A 25,000-nucleotide genomic window follows, 5' to 3' on the forward strand; every position below is an offset into this window, starting at 1 on the left:
TTTATAAAGAAATTTATGATATTCACAATTTACTCCTCCTGAAAATTTGGCAAACAAGACTTCATTGCCAAATTTTTCATTAATGCTAGAGGATTTCATTTGGATCCTCTTCAATATTTATATCCTGATGCTGCTAACGTGGAATATGTAGTGGACTCGCTTTGTAAACATGAATCTTTGGAATTAAAAAAGTTAATAGTCATTCTTTTGAACAACAAAAAGAAGAAAAAAAGAAGAAATTCTATTTCTTATAAATAAGGTCACTACTATGTGAAACTGCCTTGAAATAGTGATATTATAAAAGAAGTCCCGTTCAATTCTAAAATTTTCTTGGCAGTTGTCGAAAGAGTTTACCGTCATCTTTCAACTAATGTTTGGGTAATAGTCATGAGGAGGCATCTAGACGACAAGGAGATCTAAGCCCCATTGAGCTTGTTGAATAAATAGAATCAAGCGAGATAATGGATATACCATAGGCTTTTAATAGAAAATTATTAACACTTTACCAACAAAATAAGACTGAGGTTTAATTTTTCTCTAAAGCTGATTTAGGTAATAATCGGTTTTCATTGTTATTTTACGGTATAAAAAATCAGGTCATTTACAATAATGCAGATATTATGGAGGCCTTTCTTCGGATAAGGGTAATATTTGCAGAGAAGTGTAAGTTTTGTTTATTTCTTTGGAAAAATTAATTGAAAGTTTGTAGCCTATGAATATAATATTATTTTTTTAGTTTAGGAATTCGCCATTAATTTCAAATTATATTGCACAGCATCATCTAATACCCAATTCTAATGAGGAAGTGGCTGATCTTGTCTTGACCTTCTTTCTCGACATGTAAAACAAATAAAAGAAGTGATGCAGTTAGGTATTCTACCTTTAAGAGAATGGGGACTATTGATAGAGAAATTTTAGCCCCTAAAGGACGAAGTAGAAAAAAACACTTTTAATGAAATGTAAAGGTTTTTTGTATTTATACCACACTGAACTTGATATTTTAATGTTAAGGAATTGTTCATCCAACAATAATGCTTAATGTTTTTTACAAAAAGATCAGTTTTGTCTTCGTTGATCTTTATTTTTAATCCGATGGCTATTTTTGCTTATATTCCTCCTGAGGAAATTGATTATTTGCAAGTCATTCTAACATATGACTTGTTGGAATTGATATATTAATCCTGAAATTTGAATGGCATAAACTCTGAATTTTCTTTGTAAAAGTCAGTAATTTTATCATTACCAGAACATTTTATCATTATTATTACTTGCTAAGCTACAACCCTAGTTGGAGAAGCAGGATGCTATAAGCCCAGGGGCTCCAACAGGGAAAATATCTTAGTGAGGAAAGGAAACAAGGAAAATTAAAATATTTCAAGAACAATAACAACATTGAAATAAACATTTCCTATGTAAACTATCAAAACTTGAACAAAACAAGAAGAAAAAATATGAATAGTGTTCCTGAGTGTACCCTCTAGAAAGAGAACTCTAAACCTAGACAGTGGAAGGCCATGGTAGAGAGGCTGTGGCAGTACCTAAGACTAAAGAACAATGGTTTGATTTTAGAGTGCCCTTCTCCTTTGGATCTTCCTGTTAAGATATTCAATTTTTCATATGCCCCATGATTAGCTTAAGGGTATCCCATCTGTTGCTCTGTGAGGCTGTTGGAGTCTCTTAGCTTTCTCTACGGTGATGATCAGTCCCTTGGAGCAAAGAACCTTGTCTACCTTGGACTAAATGCTAGCTCAGCCTGTGTTTTACCATCTGTGGTGATGGTTTGCTTCTTTGAAACAAATAGTGAAAGTATTAATATCATTATCGACAGTTAAGTATTATTGAGATAAACATTGAAAAATAAGGCTCGTATAAGGAATACTTTTGCAAATAATGGGCCAAGAGAAATTCCTAATATGTTAGATAGGATTAAGACCAGGTTTGAACAAGTGTTTCTGGCGAATGTTCCTCTGCTCTAGAATCAATCTGATTTGTTTACTAAGCCTTCAGTCAAATGTTTTGTATTTGATTTATTAACCTTTCTGGTTAAGTTTGCCCGCTGAGAATGACAAAAGGGTCAGTTTGGATGTATACCAGTGCTAGTGAGGGGTGAATTAGCTACCTGTATTTTAGGTTCTAGTTTCCCCATATTAATTAGTTAGGCAGTAAACGTTTTGTTGTTGTATTTAGATTTAAGTAAAATTATATCCTCCGCACGAAAGGACTTACATAAACGTAATATAAAAATTTGAGATAAATAATCCAGCGATGTACTGTAATTTATTGCATGGGGAATTTATATTCAAAATGGTTATACCCATTAACCACGTTTCATTTCGTTAGCAGGTGAAAATATTGTAACCGACTTGAATTCGTGTACTCCACATTTGATTACTACTTTTTCCGTATTTACATCATAATAATTTATAAATTGGTGATTTATTAGGAGTAGGTTTCTAATAAAATTAGGAGTGTTATGATAGCCTTGAATATATTGGGATTTTCTTATTTTTGTTATAGGCTTTCCTTAGAAATAAGGTGGTGGAAACCAATCGCCTCGGTTTTTTTGGAATTTAAATTTGATATACAAGAAGTCAGTAAGGGAATTCGCACTTGAAAGTTACTGTCACAAGACATCTAATTAAGCTATATTTAATGAAGGGCATAACTTAAAAAACTAAAACTTTTTTTTTTTTTTAACACACATTAGTCACTGGAGAAGGGTTTCTCTGGTGAAGATAAGTGTGAGTTCCCAGTTTGAAATGTGATGCTAAATTGTTTTAAGATATCTCAAGTTTCGTGATCCCTTACACCTTTCCAAGTAGTTGTTAGTGTAATTATCACACTGTATGACTAATGCATTTGCTTCTTTTCGAAGTTATAAAGGCCAATAAAAATATCTCTTTGATATTAAAACTGTCACAACGTTTTTATTTTTATCATCCAAGAACACTTAACCTTGTACCGACCAATGAATTAAAATAGTTATAAAACATTCAACTTTTTGAAGTTAATCAAAGCTGAAGAATACGTTTTTAATTTCATTGCATATATTTGTATATGAATACACTCCCTATGCTGTTGGTTCAACACTAATATAGTGAAACTAGTATGACGAGTATGACGAATTTGTATTGGATAGGATATTACTTTTATAGTTATAGTGAGATTCAGAAAAAAAATCCAGTAATTTTGTGCTGTGCAAGGACAAATCAATCAAACGTTGAAAGTGATTTTTTAAAAAAAAGTTCTCATGTGACCTCTTCTGATATCTTGTCGAAATCTTTTCATGAAAGAAATTGTAGGCTATCTGCAGTTATATCTTATCACAACAAATGGTTGTTAATGGTTTTCCTTTGTTCACTTGGTTTAACTAAGATAATTTTGCTATTCAAATTCAACTTTCCAGGAAGCGTGTCCTAGAGAGTTTCCTCTGCTCACTTATTTGCTCCTTAACCAAGTTAACTGTATCATCTATTATTTTTATTATTGGACAAATATCCTAAATATTAAGCTGTTACATTTCCTAGAACACGGGAATGTCTTGATTCTTTTTCATTTTAGCTTCCCCTCAGAGAATAGTCAAAGAAAAAAGACTTCTCATTACGTAAATGCATTTTCTCTAGACACTACTCTCCGCTATTTCTTTTTGTTCTTTCTCCTTTCGATTTACTCCTTTGCTTTAGTGCACTTCAAACCATTTCCGATTAAAATGCCGAAATAAGGATAGTAACATCCGTTCCTCTGTATATTACTAAATAGAACAATTATTTTATAAAGCAAATAAAACTAGAAGAACTATCCAAAACAATAAACGAATTAAATACCCAAGATATTCCGAAGCACAATCAGATAAAATTGAAGAAGCACTAAAGAAAGGAAGAAACATCAAATAGATGAACAGAAGACTTGGAACAGGCCGTCAACAGAAGTTTGCCTTAAAAGGCTGAACATGGCTGTACTATTTGCTGATATTGAAAAAAAAAAAAAAAAGAGAGAGAAAACTTAAACCAAAAAGTACGATATACAATTTACTCACAGGTGAAGACGATGTATATAATGAATTAATTCCTTTATTTTCAAGAATCTTATCTGTGTCCGATACAAAATGTAGAGAATATGAGTCGATTACTCGAGAAAAGCGACTCCGCTGGGACTGCCCACTTCATGCTGAATTATTATTTTGAAATCGCCATGATAATGGCGACAAAATAATATTGCTATAGGACACGTATAGTATACTTGATGGGTACCAAGCGATCGTCTGTTTCCACTGTCAAAGATATGGACATTTTGAAAAAGACTGTAGATTCAAGACCGGTGATGAAGTATGTGAGAAATGTGGAGGAAATCATATCACCAAGGAATGTAATTCCAAAGTAATTAAATGCATAAACTACACTTAGTTATAAAAACAAAATGAGCATATAGTGAATTCAATAAATTGTAAAAGGTTGGACATGGGGTTCTCAAGACTAGAAGAAAATACGAGGGAATTAGGCTTTTCGTTCTCAAAGGCTGTTCTAATCTCCAGACGATAAAAGGAAATGTGGAAATAAACTTTACACAAAAAAATTGAGGAGTTCAGCATGCTCATTGAGGTGATTGAAATTGTAAAAACGGAAAAAGTTATCTGTGATTTCAATCTATGCATGGATGACACATCACAACGTGATGTTTCAGCCTTTAGTGAACTATTGGAACTATACCAATTGGTTAATAACGTTGATTGTGCGATAACCATGACTAGGTATACGTTGGACTTAGGTTTGAATAGTATTGTATCAGATATTAATAGGGAAGTAGATTGCAGTATCCCTCCAATGGAAAAGTTTATACATTTTAGATTACCTTTATTTAAACACACACTGTTAAAGAAAATAATCTTTTAAAATAAATCAAATTTCTCTCTCCAGGTATTTATTGATGACGTTAAAAAGAAAGTAAATTATACTATCAATATATCCTGCAGTTACAGAAACCAACGTTTATTAGGCTCCATATTCGTTGATTGCCTTACAACATTATAGAATAGGATAAATAAAAACGAATATGATATCATGTGCCCATTGGAGGATTAAACTATACCTGTTAAGGACAAATATCCCTTGTTCTATGGGGAGACATTACAAGGAAAAAAAAACAATAAATAAATAGACATAAATAAGAAGTGAAATCAGTTAAAAACTGAAAGTACATGGGTGGAATAAAAATCCATAAATTACTAATATAATTACCTATCGAGAAGGAAAAAAACTTAACCCTATAAGAACAAAAATCCAGGACGCAGCAGCACACATTAATAAGTTATATTTATAGGCTCCCGGATGGGTAGAGCTACCAATAACTGGTTAATAAATTTCTAGAATTATTTTGAATACGAAATGGAAAAGACAATTGGGTGTCTTAAAAATATTTTATATGAGACTGGTGCTCTACCAGATGCACAAACAAGATTAACAAGAATTAATAAGGTAGCAAAATATCAAGTCATCACAACTATTAGGGGGGCAAAGAAACCCAATTGTGAAATGACTCTAATGCTATTATCCGAAGTGAAGTAGAAAACTTTACTAGTCTGGCCGACATAATTACAAGAATAGGAATACGTACAGTAAGTAATGAAGAATGTAAGCTTCGTAAATATGAGAAAGTGGCTATAGTTACACCGGTTCTGAAAAGGTGTTCTAGATTATCGGAACTTGAGTTCATGCCGACCTATTTCAAATCTGTCCTTAATTTCAAAAGCGGTAGCATATATAATTCTTGAAGCACTAGTTAGTCATTTAGAAAGAATGGAAGCATCGCCAGATAACCATTCAGCATACAAACGATTATATTCTAAGCAGACAGTTAAATCCTCTTTTGTAAATAATCTGCTGGAAATGATGGCTGAGAACAAATGTGGTATTTTGATATTATTACTCGATCTTAGTGCTGATTTTGATACAATTGTGCAAAAACTGCTGTTTGGTGATTTTTGGCCTAATGGTATTGAATATGAAGTTTTTGGGTACCTAAAAGACTGCTTGGTTGACAGAAAATACAGTGTGTGAATTGGAAACTCTCACTCATCATATGAACTATTAAGCAGATTCATACCCCTGGGAAGAGTTCTAAGCTCAATCTTATCTTGTATCTATTCTATAGGTCCATCAAAAATACTAGAGCTATGAAATGAAGTTTAAAATATTTGCAAATGATAATTAGTTTACTTCGTAAATGCTATTGATGATAACGCTGAAACTTTAAATCACGTTTTTGATAGTCTCAGAGAATGGATGGCAGTTAAACAACTAGAAATGATTGAAAAGGAAACTGGGTATATATATGGTGGTAGAAAAAACTTAAGAAACTGGTTGACATCCAGTTAGATAATAAAAACAACCTGGTCTCGATTGTCTAGTAGAGTTTGTGACCTAGGTAAATCACTTGACTGACTTTTCATTGGGTAAAAATCTTTTTTGATGTACACTATGTGGTGAAATTTGTAATTAGCTATGCTAATAACAGGAATAACTACAGTACTTTAACTTAATCTATTACAATCTACCTAAAGCACAACTTAAGAAATTACAAAACATAATTAACATAGGAAAAAGATTAATAAAAGGGACCCCACCCCGAGAAGGGATTACTTCTATTCTAATTGAATTACTTCTTCTACCTATTAAAACCCAAATAGAGTTTAAGATATGTGCAAGGATTCATCAAGTAAATCAGAACCGTATGTCTTCAATATATAAGAGATGTGTCGACATCAAAATAGTTACTGATGGCATTAAGATATTGGAGTAAAGAGATCCCTTGCTGTGGGGCTCTAAAGCTTTAAAACATGCAAACCGAAGGCTATATAACAGCTCCCAATAGATATTCAAAATATTGAAAATGTTAAGGCTTCCAAGAAAAAGCTGAAGACTCTTGTTTCTAAGTGCCTCGATACTGTTGTTTTGACAATTAACACGGAAGACGGTCTGTGATACCCTAAATAGCTAAGAATATATAAAACAAGCAAATCTTATAGGTTCTGTAGTGTACTGGGTTTCCATGTGTGATAAGACAGGAAACCAACCTTAAAGTATATTAAGTAAAGAAGTTTCATCGTTGGTTTCTTCCTGAGCACTGATTTATTGTGAGCGAGTTTTACAATACACATTTTGCAGTGCGATCACTAACATATATACACACATGAGAAGACTGCAACATCAAAAAAATATGCTACCTGGGAAAGCCCAGTCCTGCAGGAGCCTTCATGTGTGGTGCTCATATCCCATTAGTCAGGTGTGGTGCTGAAACGGCACCTCAGATGTCAAGTTTTCTTTTTCTTGTTAGGCCTTCTGATAGTAACCTAAAATTTCTTTATATTAATAGGCATTATTTTTAGATATAAACTATATATATACAAATAAATGCACATGCCTATATACATAAATCTATATACATGCATATACATGGTGCGCTCACACCTACATATACTTTATATATATATATATATATATATATATATATATATATATATATATATATATATATATATATATATATATATATATATATATATATATATGTATATATATATATATATATATATATATATATATATATATGTATATATATACACACATATATATATATATATATATATATATATATGTATATATACATATATATATGTATATATATATATATATATATATATATATATATGTATATATATATACATATATATATATATATATATATATATATATATATATATATATATATATATATATATATACATATATATATATATATATATATATATATATATATATATATATATATATATATATACACATTTATGCATATGTGTAATAATCACACACAAATAAGATACATATACAAACATATTTGAACGCATTTTACATACCAATTCATGTTTACGAAATCCCCCATAAAAGCATTAGTAAACATAACAAATCACACATACATATATATATATATATATATATATATATATATATATACATATATATATATATATATATATATATATATATATATATATATATATATATATATATATATATATATATATATATATATATATATATATATATATATATATATATATATATATATGTATATATATATATATATGTGTGTGTGTGTGTGTATGTGTGTGTGCACGTGTGTGTGATGTCCATAAATTTATAAAAATCAAGTGTCACTAAGAAACTGAAATTTATGAAGATTGCAAACCTCTCTGTAAATCAGTGGACAGAGTTTGTACCTTCTTTGTCCTATGTTCAAGTTATAAAATTTCTCTTTTGTATAATTGGGCTCTATGATATCTATTCCTAACAAGTTATTGGAATGTCCCAATTTCTATGGAAATTACCAGTTAACAACGCGATCTTGATATTGAACATGATTAAATATTGCATTGTTTTTTTGTTTTGTTTTTTTGGGGGGGGGCATATTTTACACTTTTCTTATAATGCTTAACTGTTTTCAAGAGCTTTAGCTTTTTTATCATTATAAAATTTTTCTCACAAATTTGAGGGAATATAAAATACGTGCCCGAGGCCCCTGGACAGAGGCAAAAGTGGCGTATATAAACATTTGGATTCATACATTAAGACTGATGTACCGCACATGTTTCACACACTCATACTAGGTTACTGTGTGCTATTACTTGTTTTCTCTTGCTCTCTCCGCACTGGTAATAGAACAAAATTTTTAAACTTTCCATCGCATGTTTTATATTGTTTGAGTGTTTGAGACATTCTTCCTTTCCAATCCTGGTATATACTGTAAGCTTTTTATCTGTTGAATTAATTTTTACTTGCATTTGCTTAGCCTCTCTGTTAGAACTCATTTGTCCTACCCTTCTTGCAATGCTGGCCACCAAACCTGACTCTTCAACACACGCCACCTCAATGAAACTGGCCCCCTTCTCCAGCGGACAAATGTTCACCTGTTTCTAGCGCGTCAAAGTTTGGTTTTGCTTCAAGGTCATGACTCATTCAAGCAGCAAAGCAAATTAAGTCCTAACGACAATCCCTAATCACACTTTCCCAGGGAACTCTGATTGGCTTTTTGACAATCCCTAAACACACTTTCCCAGGGAACTCTGATTGGCTTTTTGACTAAATGGAGGCCTCAAGAGAATATGATGCTCTAAAAAAATACCTCACTAAGCAGTACTCACAATCGTCAGCTGCCTATATAGTCAAGCCTTTTCAGCTTTTTCAACAGTCATTAGGGAACCAAAAGGGTTTTCTCCCCCTCAGGGAAATGAATGACCAGTATTGCTCACTTGCAACCTACTGCAGATGGCTCTCCTCTGAAAGTGAACCAACTTCGTGTCCTTGGGTACGACGCCTACCTAAACCTGTACAAGTCACCATCCTTGATGTCGATACCTTGCCCATAAAGAGCCTAATAACCAAATTAAACACCCTTATAGACAGCCACTACACCACTTTCAAACCTCCTTTAATGCCTCCACTCTTGACAAAGAGGACAACTACTCAACGCTGACTGAAGCTGACATGAATACAGTAAGACACAGATGCCCACCTCGTGACATGCCAGAGTGGCAACATAGCCACCTACTATCCACATATGACACCCCTCGCTTACACCCTGATCAACGAACTCTAAAGCTTCTTACTGACACCCATCAACTGCAGTTCTACTACTACCACTCCAGATACCGGACTGTTGTAATGAAAAGTGTGGACGGTGGTCAGTGGGCAAAAATTGTATAAGTAGCCCATCACTTGTTATGGTGGTCTCCCTTGTCACTAATATTTTCTTTTTGCATGATGCAGGTAAGGGTGTGTTGGTTTTTGGCAGACACTGGTGCTTTTTGTTCCCTTTTACCAAGCCACTCTCCAGGACACGGTGTAGTCATTCTAAGGTTCTAACATCCACCTGGTAGCTTCTAATGGATCTGAGATCCCCAAAACACTCACACTATCATTTAGGAGTGCCAAATACTATTGGAAATTTCTCATTGCCAACGTAACATTGCCAGTACTTGGGTACATGCCTTCACTCAACAGTACGACACCTGGTCCGCCCATCAACGCCACCAACTCTCCGCCATGTCTGAACACAATTGCACCCTTCAACGCGTCCCTGAGAAAATGAATCCCGTTGCCAATCCCCTGTCAATAAACAAATTGGCTGCCATGCCCCTGGGATTGGATTACAATGCCTTGGTAGAAACCCAAAGAAAAGATCCAGAGTACTGGACATAAAGGAAATCTTGCACATCCCTCCAATGGGAAAATGTCACTCTCGACGACTCCAATGGCTCATTCCTCTGTCACGTTATTATTGGTAGACCACGACCATGGATACCTACCCCCATGCAGCGACAGGTGATTGATTTAATCGATGGCATCTCACATCCCTCAAGCCGATCTGCTACACAGATACAGAAGGCAAAGTTCATATGGCACAGCATTCCTAAGGATGCTAAGGATTGAGTTTGCACCTGTACTTCATGACAAACTTCAAAATTGTATCGACACATAGATTCGGTAGTGGCCACCTTTCCTTAACCTCCCCGTTATTTTGCCTACATTCATGTCGACGTACCAGGTCCCCAACCCACATCACAAGGACACTGTTACCTATTTACCATCATTAGATACTCCACTCGTTTGCGTGAAGCCATTCCCACGCAAATTGCAACATCCACCCCATGTACACTTAGATTCAATTCAAACGTCCACCGATACTTCATGGGGTATCATTTGTCAGAGATCTCTAGTGTTACCAGAATAAAACAAATAAAGAGTTGCATTTCTCACTACATCGTAAAACATAGGCAGAGCCTTGTCCAACCTCAGCGAATACTTGATAATATTACAAAGCAAGTTGCTATATTTCATACTGTGGTATCAATTGACATATCGACTATCCAATACATATACACAAGTCACACACACAAACATTTATATACACATCTATATATATATATATATATATATATATATATATATATATATATATATATATATACATATATATACTGTATATATATATATATATATATATATATATATATATATATATATATATATATATATATATATATATATATATATATATCATGATTCCGTAAAAGCATGTAGAAATTAATTATAATGTCATAGCTAAGCAATTCCTTCTATTTACAGCTATATTAAATTTTTTTGATTTCTGACATTAGGTCTTCTTTGAGTTTCATTATGGCTTAAGGTTGTGAAATATTCATAAAGAATACTATAAATGAGTAGTACAGGCCTTGAGGACATTGAGAGAGAGAGAGAGAGAGAGAGAGAGAGAGAGAGAGAGAGAGAGAGAGAGAGAGAGAGAGAGAGAGATCTGTAGTTGATATAGTAACTGATCACCATACAAATTTATTTTTAGACACTTATGCATGTCAAAAGAAATCTTCGCTTGATATTGCAGTTTCCAATAAAAATAAATGTATTATGCTTTTTAAAAAGACTTTCATCGGTCTTTAGATAATCATAGATCGCAACCTTCTGTAATACAAAAAGGATACTTTACTGTATAATATTTCTCAAGTAATTCAGATTAAAGGGGATGTGCTATCAAATATTTTACATTCCTTTTTCGGTGAGCTTTGCCGTCTTATTGTTTGTATTCGTAGCTAAGAATGGTTTTAAATATATACACTAAAATCTCTGCTGCGTTGCTAATTCACTCTTTTTTATTGCAGGAGCTTTAATATGCTTGATAATTACCGAGACCCTGTGGCAAAATAGGAGATAGTTATTACAGAGCATAGATAAAGGGATTATCATTTTTGTTTAAATACTGGTCCAATAAGTAGGTAATTTGAAAAAAAAACAAAAAAAACTATAATTAGTGAGCCGTTGTGTTTTAAGTGTTTGGAGGATTTGTTAGTAGGTATACTTATACCAACATTCCCCGGCTCGAAGTTATACTATTTTATTACTGTAGATCGTTATGTTCTGTAGTCCTCCAAACACCATAAGTTTCCCAGTTAATATGAACCTTACGAAAGTGTTCTGTAGAATAATTTTCCCATTTACTTTAAAATCAACAGAGATATTTTCGTCAACTGGAATAGTTATAAAGGAATGTGGTAGAAATTGTATAAAAAATCTGAATGAAATACATTGCTCAGAATGCCTTAATTCTGAATCCGGTTAAAGAATATCTTGTCTTGGCTTCACACAAATTTTGAATAGTTCCAGGCTGGAATGGTCAAGTAAAGCTATTTCATGTTGCCGATTAGGGGAGATTTCTTTTCTGGAGGGATAGTGAGAAACTAAGAATTAAAATTGACGGTCTAAGATGATCACAGGCGCAAAGAGCCATTAATTTTAAAAATACCGGCGATTTTTAACAAATGAATGAATAAGGAATGGATGAAAGGAACACAACTAGGGACTTTATCATGGGGACTTAAGCCTATTTGAATCAAGATTTTAAGAAAGTTATGCAGGAAATTAGTAAAAAGTCAGCTTCATCTCCAAGCTATGTAATTTTCTCACGAAAAATGTACCAGTAATTATATAATAATTGATAACTTAAATACACGGTATTAGCGTAAGGAATCATTGTTTACTAATGTCACCTGCGTGTATATTTGTTTTTTTTTCTGGGAATTAGAGAATACAGTATGGGATAATTAGTATATCATACTTTAACGACAAAGTTGCGGAAAATTATTTAGTTTTGAGATTAAGAAACTTTTTTATATGATTTATTATTGAAGTAAATTACATAAATTAGTAAGATAGATATGGGGAAAGAAAGAGTACCCTTGGATACAATCCAGTTTATAGCCAGAAGGCAGGTACTCAGGATGGGAAAGAATAAGGAAAAAGGGAGAAAGAGAAGTACAGGAGAAGAATAAAAGAGAGGGGCAGACCTTCATGCGATGTTAGATAGTATTAGAAGCAGTTTGAGAAAAGAAAAGACAGACAGGAAGAGGAAAGGTTTTTTTGGTTCAATGTGTAGCCCTTGCTGCAGGAGTCTGCTTTTCTAACACCTATTTTGATGGTTAAAAAAGTATGATTTTTGTATAACAATTCAGATCCCGGATATAGGCCCCCAATTCTGTTTCGTTCAACTATTGTATACAACGTAGGTTATGCAAACTCTACTCCAAAGGTTTAAAAACAATAGAAAAAAAATAACAGCCATATGAAAATAATAGCCAGTAAACAGAAAATAAAACTATTTTAGATTTAACGTAAATATTTCCAGTAATACACAAAAATCCACCGAATACTCATGGCACACCAAAACTAATGGATAAATATAAAAAGTTGTTACGAAGTAGGATGAGTTGACTTTCCAAACTTCTATACAGCTGGGTACAGATGAAGTTGAGTAGTTTGAGATATTAAATGTTGACACAAAAAATCAATGCTTCTGTCTGATGAATGTTTCAATCTTCTTTGTCTTCTTCAAAATACTTTATAGTTGTGTTTAGTCACTAAACTCCAGTCACAGAGGGTGTAGCTGAAAAATGTCTCGAAACACGACTATTGTTCAGTCAAGTCTCTCTTGTCTCTCTGCTTTCTCCCCTTCGTCACCTGTCCTATATATAGTGAGGACCAGTACTCCCAAATATTCGCTATGCACTAGAAGCGTCCGGGACTAGCATACCGAACATGACGCCACGCGACGAGCCCATTCTCAAATCATAGCTCTCGCCCGTCAGACAACTGGCGCCGAAGTAGAATCAAGAGCTCTCGTAGAAGTTAAACACAGCGATATTTTCTTTTACAATTGCATTAACATATAAAAATGAATTATTTTATTCTACATCAACAAACATGAAAAAAAAATCCCTTTTGTCATGCAGTATTCATAAATCTAACATATATAATAGTGAATGTGTGATATGAAATCAATAACGTGATTGATATACCTCAGACTGAGGAAGACCTTGTTGTGACCAGGAATGAATTTGGTGTTTGAAGTAGAAGCTATCATTGAAAAATCCAGTAGATGGAGAGTCCCTGGATATGATGGTATAATTGATGAGATGATACTGGCCGAAAAAACTGTGACCCCTAGGATACTATCAAGATTAATTTGTAGAATTTGGCGTGCAAAGGAAAAATCTGATTAACGGGAGCTAGGAGTGTTGGTGAAAACGGCAAAAAAAAAAAAAAAAAAAAAAAAAAAAAAAAAAAAAAACTTGAATGATTGCAATAATTACAGAGGCATCACAATTGCATCAGCTGTCGCGAAAATATATAGTATGATTATTATAAAGACACTAGAGAGAAATACTGATGAAAAGCTGAGCGATGAACAAGCAGGATTTAGGAAAGGTAGAAGTTGTACTGACCAAATTTTCATTTTAAAATATGTTGTACAACAATGTGTAGAAAAAAAAGTCCACATTTGATGGTGTTTGCGGACTATGAAAAAGCATTTAATAGCATGCACCGGCTAATTTTTTGGAGAGTTCTGCGTTATTATGAAGTTCCTCTTATGTATGTAAATTTCATTCATAGCAAGTGTAAAGTTAATGTTAGTGGAGTCCTATCAAATTAATTTCTATTGAACGGAAGAGTATTCCAAGAGAATAAGTTGTCATCTCTGTTGTTTATCCTCCTCATGCACTTTATAATGCTGAAAACAATTGGAGATGCTGGAGAAGGATTGGACACAGCATTGGTAATAGGTAATTAGCTGACATAGAGTATGCTGATGAAGCTGTCCTTATTAGCAGAACACCACAGAATTTACAATGCTTGCTGACCAAAAAGGTTGAAATATCACAGGAGGTTGGGGTAAAAAACAATAGAAGAAATAGAGGTAATGATTAGAACAGAGTATGCAATGAACATCATGCGTCATTGAAAGGAGAAGGGATTAATAGGGTAGAATCATTTGAATAATTGGGAAATATGATCTCTTACACATGGTCTTTAGAATTGAAAATTGATGAAAGATTGAAAAAAAGAAAATCAGACAACATGGCTAGGTTAAGTAAATTTAGAAATCAAATCACCTGAAATTACATATAAAAATAGACTATATATCACGTTAGTGAGATTGGTGTTACAGCATGGACATGAGTCATTCAATGACAATATAATAATATCCAACAGATTTTGTACATTTAAGAACAAAGCTTCAGAAGAAAATTGAGAGTTATGTGGCAGGACAGGACTTGAAATGAAACTTTAAGAGGGATTACTCGAGTGTCATATGTGGATGAGATCGTGGTAAGGGGTAGATGGAGATAGTTTGGACATGCTCTTTGCACTCCACAAGAGAGATTAGTTTACCAAACTTTTAACTGGGCCCCACAAGGGACTTTAAGAGTTAGAAGACCAAGGCTGTATGGAATATAGAACTTTTGACTTAAAAGTTCAAGATAGAGACGACTGGCGAAATGTAACCGAGGCCTTTGCGTTAATAGGCATAGAGTAGATGATGATGATAAAGACACACAGTATGTTTTTCCCCAGGTCATGAGACCGAAATTAAATGAATGATTATTATTATTATTATCATTATTATTATTATTATTATTATTATTATTATTATTATTATTATTATTATTATTATTATTATTATTTTTATTATCATTATTATTACTAATACGACTACTACTTCTACTAGCTAAGCTCCAACACTATTTGGAAAAGCAGGGTAATATAAAATGAAGGGCTCCAACCGGGAAAAATAGCCCTGTGAGGCAAGGAAACAAAGAAATAAGCAAACTACAAGAGGAGTAATGAAGAATTAAAATGAAATATTTTAAAAACAGCTACAACATTGCAATAGATCTTAATATATAAACCCTAAACATTTCAGTAAAACACACGGAATAGAAATACAATAGAATAGTGTGCCAGTGTGTGCCCTTAAGCAAAAGAACTCTACCCCAAGACCGTGGAAGACCATGGTACAGAGGCTAGAGCACTTCCTGAAACTAGAGAACTATGGTTTGATTTTGGAGTGTCATTCTCCTCGAGGAGTTGCTTACCATAGCTAAAGAATCTCTTTTACCCTTATCAAGAGGAAAGTAACCATTGAACAATAACATTGCAGTAGTTAACCCCCTAAGCAAGGAATAATTGTTCGGTAGTCTCAGTGTTGTCAAGTGTATGAGAACAGAGAAGATTGTGGACAAAATAGGTTAGACTATTTGGTGCATGTGTAGGTAAACGAAAAACGAGACATAACGAGAGAGAGGGATCCAATGTAGTAATGACTGGCCAGTCAAAGTATCCCATAACTCTTTATAAGTAATATCTCAATGGTTGGCTGCTGCCCTGGCCAATCTACTACCTTAGGGATTTAGAGCTTTTGGTAAATAAGAAGAGACTATGAAAGTAGAATACCAATTTCTCTTAAAATAAAAGTATCTAATTACATGGTCTTATCAGTATTCCATTATGCATCAGATACTTGGAACCTTAATAAAGCCTTAGAACATAAGCTAGTCACAACTCAAAGAACTATGGAAAGAATAATAATGGGAATATCACAAATAGTTAGAAAAAGAGCAACATCGATACGAAAGCAAGCTTAAGTTGAAAGTATTCTAATATGAAAGAAAAAGAAATGGACATAGGCAGTACATACAATGAGAAGGACAGCTAGTAGATGGACATTAAAAATAACTGAATAGGATCCTACAGATTATAAACGAAGCATGGCAGGAAAGAGAAGACGGTGGATTGACGAGAAGATTTGCAGGTATATGGTAGAATGGCGTGCAAAGACCATGAACGTATGTGAGTCGAAGGGTATTACTAGACATTTGTTTTGCAGTGGACTATCTATGACTAATGATGATGATATGTATGTTCGTATGAATTATATATATATATATATATATATATATATATATATATATATATATATATATATATATATATAAATACAGACAGACACGCATACACACACACACATAAATATATATATATATATATATATATATATATATATATATATATATATATATATATACATGTATACAGTATACGTATATATATATATATATATATATATATATATATATATATATATATATATATATATATATATACATATATATACATACATACATACATACATAAATACATATATATATATATATATATATATATATATATATATATATATATAATGTATGTATATATATATATATATATATATATATATATATATATATATATATATATATATATATATATATATATAGATAGATAGATAGATATAAATATAAATATAAATATAGATATAAATATATATATATATATATATATATATATATACATACATATACATATATATATATATATATATATATATATATATATATATATATATATATATATATACCTAGTAAGATTTTCACCTCTGGCAAGCGTAAGTTTGAGGATGAACAGGACAGCAAAAAGACTTAGGTTCATCTTACATATTTATTCTACACACCAACGTTTCAGGAATCCATTCTCATCATCCGGGCTACATAAAGCAAGAAATTATGTTTACATTAGAAATTAATGATACATTTTTTGCTTAAAATTGCTTTGATATAAAAAATATTAAAAAAACGGTTAAAAGAATAAAAGATACAAAACCCTAGTCTATGTATAAAAACATGTGGCTAAATGAGGTTCTTTACAATTATGATAATAAAAACATTTGTGATCGAAATAGGATTTCTTTGATATGCTCATGAACAGACTTAATAAAATTTTCATATTTATGAGGAATTCCATAGTCACGCAGGAGTCTCCACAAAATTAGCAGATGCACACTATCAAAAGCTTATTCATAGTCCACAAACGCCATCAGAAGGGAACTTCAATATTCCGCGTATTACTGCACAATATGTATCAAAATGAAAATTTGGTCAGTGCAACTTCTACCTTTTCTTAATCCGGCTTGTTCATCTCTTAGCATTTCGTCAATCTTTCTCTCCAGTCTCTTTAGAATAAACATACTTTATATTTTCATAACAACTGACATAAGTGATATATCTCTGTAATTATTGCATCCAGTCAGGTCTCATTTTTTTCTTATTTCACCAACACTCTAACTCCCATTTATCAGGTTTTTCCTTTCCATGCCACATTCTGCAAAATAATCTTGTAAGTAGTCTGGGAGTAATTTTATTTTCGGCCAGTATCATTTCAGTAGTTATCCCATCGTATCCTGTGGCTTTCCATCTCTTGAGTTTTTTTTTAGGAGAGCTTCGACTTCAAACACACTGAATTCCTTCATGGGAACATAAAGGTCTTCATCAGCTTCAGGTATATCAATCAGATTACTCCCTTTATATCTCCTATACATAATCTCATTAAAGTGTTTCATCCAACGTTGTTTCTCTTCATCTTCTGTTGCTATAACAGAGCCATCTCTATATTTGATGGGCATACACTTCTTCTTCTTTGCGCCTATAGAGATTTTATTAATAATTATATGAGTAATCCTTAACTATAGCCACCTCCTGAATTCATAGCTTTCTCAGTCTCATCTGCTTTAATGCCTAAATATTTTCTCTAGTCTTTCGTGGCTTTTCTTTTGACATCACTATCAATACTGGAATACTTAGCATGTAATTTTTATAACTTCCTCGAAAACTTTCAACAATCAATTGCTGTCTGTGTCTTCTTTTTATATTATCCTAAATATCATTCGATATCCATTGCTTCTTCTTGTAACTGCGTGTCCCAAGACTTCACTACCAACTGACTGATATATGTTCTTGATATTAAACTATTCTTCATTAATTGTCAGTTTTTTGTGTCTTATAGTCTCTAAAACTGCAAATCGATTCCTATATTTAACTGAAAATGTTTCTCTGTGCTCATTTTTAAAAAGCTCTGTTGTGTTCTTTCAGTTTTAATTTCAGTGTGGCAATGAGGATCTGGTAATCACTAATAATATCTGCACCTCTATAGCTTCTTACATTTCTCAGAGTCCTCCTTCTCTCTTTATTTGGTTATGTGATCTATCTGATTTTTGTAATTGCCACATAGTGAAGTCCATGTATACTTGTGTTGATAAAGAGTACCTCCAATGACAAGATTGTTTGCTGAGCAGAAACTTATGAAATGTGCTCCATTTTCATTTGCAACTTCGCCAAGACCCTCGACCGCCATCATATTCTCTATCCCTTGATTATTTCTTCTAACTTTAGCATTGAAGTCACCAATCACAATTTTTCATATTTCCCTCAAGGATTTCATCTATTACCCTCTGCAGTTCATCATAGTATTTACATTTCCTTTCTTCTGGGGAATCATTTGTTGAGGCATAACAAACTATAATACTCATATTGCACTGCTTTGATTTTAAGTTTGTTAAGAACAATTTACTCTTTGAAGCTCTCCACTCGGTTAATGCCTTTTCTGTTCCTGGTGTCATAATCATTCCAACCCTTCCTCTTCCAACTCCTTCTGATCTTCTTGAGTAGATATACATATTGCCTTGGTCTAAAGTTTCCTTACCAATCCCCTTACAACGTGTTCCACTTAAGGTCAAAATATCCAAACTATATTTCAAAAATTCACTCTCCACTTTCTGTAACTTCCTAAACTGATTCATGGTTCCAATATTTGAATTACCTATTTTCCATTTTTCTTTATTATTTATAAACCGAGAGACTCTTAGCACCTCGATAAAGTGGCCATTCTGTCATCTTCTTTTTCCATGACTGACTAAATCCATAGAGGATTCATTGGTTAGATACATGAAAAGATAGCCAGTTCCTTGTGATGTGCAGTGCCTATATAACTAAGGCAAGTAACCCCTGCCAGTCCATACTAATTATATTAAGAGCAACAGCAAGGCATCAGGAGTAAGAGCTAAAGAGACACTTTGCCCTTCACTTTAAGCCCTATCCATCACCCTGTTGCCAGTGACTTCATCAAGTTTTAGGGGGGCATTTCCTCCACACCTAAAGCTCTCATTACTCCAACAAGTTGCTCATCCGCTTATACGAGTATAACTGTTGGCAAACATGGATCATTAAGATATACTGCCTATCACAGTATATATATATATATATATATATATATATATATATATATATATATATATATATATATATACATATATATATGTATATATATATATATATATATATATATGTATATATATATATATATGTATATATATATATATATATATATATATATATATATATATATATATATATGTATATATATATATATATATATATATATATATATATATATGTATATATATATATATATATATATATATACATATATATATATATATATATATATATACATATATATATATATATATATATATATATATATATATATATACATATATATATATACATATATATATATACATATATATATATATATATATATATATATATATATATATATATATATATATATATATATATATATATATATATTTTTATATATGAATATATATATATATATACATATATATATATATAGATAGATATATATATATATATATATATATATATATATATATATATATAAATTTATATATATATATACATATATATATATATATATATATATAAATTTATATATATATATATATATATATATATGCGTATAATTATGTATATTGTATGTAATGTATACATTATGTGTAATTATATAGATATACTACATATACATACATCAATACATATATATATATATATATATATATATATATATATATATATATATATATATATATATATATATATATATATATACTTATGAAGCTGGTGTAACATGACAATAGATTATTATATTCACGTATTTCATTTGTGTATTTAAGATATTTATAGTCAGCTCTTAAGGTTAGTTCGAATCACGTAGGATTAAGTTAATATATGTAAATTGTAAAAGACTGTTGGCATTCATTTAGTTATATTTTCATTCACTTCCGTAAACGTAAATTTACGTTATTTTAGGGAATTAAATTTTCCTTTCACATAGTTTTATTATTAAATCTTATTTTATCTTATTAAAAGGTATGAATGACACACACGAGGTATAAATGCTAGAGATTGCATCATGTTTCCACGTGGTTGGAAGTTGCATGAAGGTCTTAGACTAAAGTTATTCTCTTTTTTTTTCTTTTTTTTTCAATGTTATAAGAGGAGTGGGTGAAGTTAACTGAATGAGTTGCCTCATCAGGCGATGATAGAACCATACTTCAAACTGCCAAGTTGGCAACATTGATGTCGTAAGGGCTGGCCCGTAAGTGCCCCTACGCTTCGAGAATGAATAGCTGAAAAATTCCGGAATGAATTTGGATAATATGTATAGAGCTTGCTATTGCATAGGAAGTAAGAGAGATCCAGGGTGACACTCCGAAAGAGCCAACGTCCAACAATCCTCTCACCAGAACCTCTTCAGCCATAGTGTTTCCTTTCAAACGTGATTAGTGTTTTCTCTCTAATGTGAATAGTGTTTTATCTCACACGTGTATAGTGCATAGTGTTTATTAAAACCTTTAGTATTGGGGGGGAAGGAATTAATTGAACTAGTGGGTACACTTTATATTGTAATATATATATATATATATATATATATATATATATATATATATATATATATATATATATATATATATATATATATATATATATGATTTTTTTCTTGATTGGCCTTTGAGATTTGGATAAAAAGTGAAGTGCATTCATTCTTGCTTAACCCTTCAGAAATATTGTGTGAGCCCAAAGTTCGTGGGAGTAACAGTTAAACATATGTAAGTGTAACTATGTTTTATTTCCTATAGTGTTAAAGTGTCATTTTTTTTCATTATTTGTCAAAATTAAATATTTTCATTTTATCCATTTCTGGTGAAATAACTGATTGTAAATTTCTCGGAGTGTCATTTTGTCTTAATTAAGCTAAGGTTCAGTTTACATTTAAATTTTGGATGATTTATTATTGGTATTATCTTTTAATTGTAATTTTTATTGAAAATATATATTTTTGTAGAGTGTGTATTATTTCGATCACCAATTACTAATCTAGTAACTCGCTCGCTTGACAAAGAACCGAAGTAAGAGATTATTTTAAGAATAGTTCCTGTTAAAGTAAAAAAATCACCCAGTTTTTGTTCTGAGTGTAAAACATGGAGACTTTTAGATATTCAGTGTCCATATATATAAACGTCTGGGAGTTGCTCATTATTTTCAGAGCTCGGAGGTATTCTCTCGTGTATCAGATTATGTAATAAAAAACACTAAGTTTGGGAGCTAGGAAATTTACGTGATTCGCAGATCGTAAAATATATATATATATATATATATATATATATATATATATATATATATATATATACATAAATATATATATATATATATATATATATATATATATATATATACATAAATATATATATATATATATATATATATATATATATATATATATATATATATATATACATATATATGTTTATATATATATGTATATACATATATATATCTATATATATATATACATATATATATATATATATATATATAAGTATTTATATTTATGTATATTAATATATATATGTATATATGTATATATGTATATATGTATATATATATATATATATATATATATATATATATATATATATATATATATATGTATATGTGTGTGTGTATATATATATATATATATATATATATATATATATATATATATATATATATATTATATATATTACATATATATATATATATTTATATATATATATATATATATATATATATATGTATATATATATATATATATATATATATATATATATATGTATATATATATATATATATATATATATATATATATACATATATATATATATATATATATATATATATACACATATATATATATATATATATATATATATATATACATATATATATATATATGAATTGATCTCAAAAATAAGAAAATAGTTGTACGCAATATTGTCAACCGAACAGCTTGAAATAGAACGCTCCGTTGTGTGGTGCCTGAAAGACTGACACAAACCTTTAACAAGATTAAGAGGACGCTCTGACAAAAGGTTGAAGAGATTTTATATAAAAAAAAAAAAATTAAAATTAAAACGGGAATTTTGCTGCTTCGTCAAGCTACCAATATGGTCATTATAAAATATTCGATGGCATTTTCGATGACCGCATTCGGGCAATTTGACTTATTGTATCAACACGCAGAAATTGTGATGGGTGATATAGCTTATGATGTCAATATTAAGAAGCTTATGAAATTAAGGTAAGGATTCTTCCGAGTGGAAAAAAGGCAGGCTATTCGTTAATTATATAAATGCAAAAATTTTATTTATAGAAACATCTCAACAACAAATCATAATAAATCAGCTGTGAATGGACCAATTTCCTTTGCAATAGATAAGTGAAGTAAAAATATGAGAAATCGTCCAGCAGGAAAAAGTCAAGTAATATAAAATGTAGGAAGAGCGTCAAGAAAGTTGATAAGTTTAACTAGAGAAATTTTTGGCTCACTTAAGGTTTGAGAGCAAAGCCAATGTTGATTCTCTGCAACGAAAAGTTTCAAAGGAAGACGCTAAATTGAGAGTAATGGCCGAAGAGGATTTAAAGAGGAAGCCTGAGGAAAGACGGAAAGTTAGGAAATATTTCAGAATCCTCTGGAAAGGTTCCAAATGTCAGCGCTAAGATAAATTCCGTCATAGTTGAAAGTCTTAGATGGAACTGAGGGAAGAGATAAAGGAAGGTAGGATCCTTTCCTCTTTAAGGAGGAAGAGCAGGAGGAGAAGGATGATGACTGGGTGAAGAGTTAATGGACTGCATTAAAGTAAGTAAGACCTGAAAAGGTGATGGTCATAAATGTGAACTAGAAATTGGTATGCCAGAGTTTATGAAATTTAAAACGCTGAATATGATTTTTTTTCTTCCTATTACAAATATTGTGAAGCAACAGCAATATTACCTTCTAGGGATACATAATTCCTTCAAAGGCTAGGGACGTTGAACTGATGAATATATAAATCTTTAAGACAGATTTCATGCATAACTAGTGATATCTCTTTGAAAGAAAGTTGATTCCCTGTTTCTTATAAATGGCATATGTATATAGCTTCGTTTAAACAAGTTCATTTTAGTTGACTTTTAAATGTATATTAACATCATCTCTGATAAACAATTGAATGAGCTAATAGACAAGGATAAAGAAAAGTTACTATTAAGAATCAGGAGGTAATTAATGTTTTTTTTTTAAATAACATATTAAGATTCATAAAGGTATCAATAAACCTCCCGAGAAAAAAAAAATAAGAATTTTTCTCTTCTTTTGCTTGAACGCAATTCTAAAAATAAATGAGTCAGAGACATGAGCTTCAGGATAAAGTGGAGATAATTTGTCAATATGTTATAATTGATACCATAATTATATATTCATCAGTTCAACTAGGGAATATAAGCTTAGAGATAAGGAAAATACTACTCAATTTCAATTAAAAAATCAATACCCTGACTCGTTGAAACTTATGTCGAAGCACAAAAAATATAGCAGACACTGAAATCTTAACCAGTACATCAAACATTTATCTCTCTCTCTCTCTCTCTCTCTCTCTCTCTCTCTCTCTCTCTCTCTCTCTCTCTCTCTCTCTCTCTCTCTCTCTATATATATATATATATATATATATATATATATATATATATATATATATATATATATATATAGATAGATCGATAGATACATACATAGATATCTATAGATAAATAAATACCCTTTCTGAGTAAGGACACCTTAACGTGGTGAGAGAGTTTACGTATCGCCATGATCATCAAAGCTGTGCTAGTCAAGGCCACTCATATAAGGTTGTTTTTCTGTGAGCAATCAAACAAAAACCTCCCAATATCTCAAATCTGCAGTGACCAGCGTTGTAATAAACACTGGTCAACCCGCAGCCATAAATTGATATGTCTGAAGCCTTTCCCTTGTAGTGGACTAGAAACTATATATATATATATATA

This window comes from Palaemon carinicauda, chromosome 15, assembly GCF_036898095.1.
Source record: "Palaemon carinicauda isolate YSFRI2023 chromosome 15, ASM3689809v2, whole genome shotgun sequence".
Taxonomy (NCBI): Eukaryota; Metazoa; Arthropoda; class Malacostraca; order Decapoda; family Palaemonidae; genus Palaemon; species Palaemon carinicauda.